We start from the raw sequence: 2,411 nt of genomic DNA on the forward strand, positions 1-2,411 counted from the left end.
TACTGTACTGTGGGAAGGTCAGTGTTGAAGAGGTACCGGATTATCGGTGGGATATTACTGGGGGAACTGGGCCCTGTCAGCAGAGACAGTACTGGAGGAATGCTGCACTGTCAGAGGGGCAGTACACTCCCAGCCAAGTGACTGTCCCCTTTTTTTTAAGTTCCACCCATGTGGCCTCATTTGAGGAACTTTCTGCAGTAATTGACTCCTTGATCAACAGTACAATGCCACCTCCTCTTTTATCCCCTCCCCTGTCGCGCCTGAAGATTCTATACCCTGGAATATTGAGCTGCCAGTCCGGACCCTCCCTCAACCATGTCTCTCTGAGAGCAATAATATCATAATGTCATATGCTAATCAACGCCCTCAGTCCATCTGCCTTACTGGTAAGACTTCTTGCATCGAAATAGATGCAATACAATCTTGCATTTTCCCTTTGTGCCTTACCAGGTCTATATTTGATGTGCCTTCCAGGCAGACTCACTTTCTGCTCTACGTTGCCCCCTACTGTACCTCCACTCCGTATTTCATCCCACTGACAAATTAGTTTAACCCCCACCCCCGACAAACCCTCCCCCCTCCTGCACTATCTCCTCAGCCACGCATTCATCTGCTCTATCCTCCTATTTCTAAACTCACTAGCACATGGCACCGGGAGTAATCCAGAGATTACAACCTTAGAGGTCCTGCTTTTTAATGTGCTACCGAGCTCATCTAAATTCTTGTTATAGGACCTCCTCTATTTTTCTACTTATGTCGTTGGTACCAATGTATACCACGACCTCTTGATGCTCCCCCTCCCCCTTCAGAGTGTCCTGCAGTCGCTCCGTGACATCCTTGACCCTAGCACCAAGGAGGCAAAATACCATCCTGGTGTCACGTTTGTGGCCACAGAAACGCCTATCTGTACCCCTTAAGATAGAAACCCTTATCACTATAGCTCTTCCACTCATTTATGCCCCCTGCTGTGCAGCAGAGCCATCCTTGGTGCCATGGACCTGGCTGTTTCTGCTTTCCCCTGGTAGGTCAGTGCACACCCACCCCACCCCCCCCCCCACCCCCCCAGTAGTATCTAAAGTGGTCTATCTGTTTGAGAGGGGGATGGCCACAGGGGACTCCTGTACTACCTGCCTGCACCTACTATCCCACCCAGTGGTCACCCATCCCTTTCCTGCCTGTGCTGCCATTACTTGCTGTGTGACCACGTCTGTATACGTGCTATTAACTACGTCCTCAGCATCGCGGATGCTCCACAGTGAATCCACCCGCAGCTCTAGCTCCATAATGTGGGTAGTCAGTAGCTGCAGATGGATACACTTACTGCACACATGGTTGTCCGGGACACTGGAAGCATCCCTGATCTCCCACATACTGCTGGAGGAGCAGATCACCGGGACAAGCTTTCCTGCCATGACTTACCTCTAAATTAATTTAGTTACTCCCTTTAAAAAATACTCATGAGACTAGGTGTCTTGTTCTACTCCAAACACTAACCAGTGCAATCTAAAGTCCTTAATAAATTACTCTAATTTAAGCAGCACTACTCACCTTATCAGCTGAGTTTTTTAAAATCTTCACCATTTTCAGCAATTTAAATGCATTCACAGCTGTTACTTACACAAGCAATCACCTTGCAGAATTCCCATGATGTCACTGTAATTTTTTCCCTCTTTTTTGAGTCTCAGTGTGATCCGGATCAGGTTCCATGCAGGTTCGCGAGCTGCCTCTCCGCTCTACTCCCAGTGTTTGTGTCTTTTTACAATGAGGCAGAAACAGATGTAGAGACGCACAGAGAAACAGAGGGAGAGCGAGAGAGAGAGAGAGGGAAATGACAGGGTAAACACAGAGGGAGACACATAGGTTCTAGAGGGGTGTGCAGTGCCTCGTCACTGCCTAACTCCCACACTCTGTAGAGAAGCTCCCCACCACACCATGCCCAAGCGCATGTCTAACCCTTGAGTGTGTCTTGATTTTTAGTTACATTAAACAAAGTGATTCTTGACAACGCAGCCGGTGGGAGACGTCATCCGACTGCACCAATCTACACACATGCGCAAACGGGCTCCTGCATTTTGTGCGTGCGCTGTGTTCCAATTTGCCAGAAGCGGTTGGAGCATGCGTGGATGCCAGTTGACGCCATCTCATAACCCAGCAGAGAGAGCAAGCAGAGAAGCGCAGAGAGAGCGGGGTGTGGGGGAGAGAGTGGGGCAAGGGTGGAGTGTCAGGCAGAGAGCGGGATGTGAGGGAGAGAGTGGGATGTGGGGGAGAGAGTGGGGAAAGAGCGGGGTGTGAGGGAGAGAGTGAATTGTGGGGGGGAGAGTGGGGCAAGGGCGGAGTGTCAGGGAGAGAGTGGGATGTGGGGAGAGAGCGGGATGTGAGGGAGAGAGAGGGGCAAGGGTGGAGTGTCAGGC

This window comes from Heterodontus francisci, unplaced genomic scaffold (assembly GCF_036365525.1).
Source record: "Heterodontus francisci isolate sHetFra1 unplaced genomic scaffold, sHetFra1.hap1 HAP1_SCAFFOLD_276, whole genome shotgun sequence".
Lineage (NCBI taxonomy): Eukaryota > Metazoa > Chordata > Chondrichthyes > Heterodontiformes > Heterodontidae > Heterodontus > Heterodontus francisci.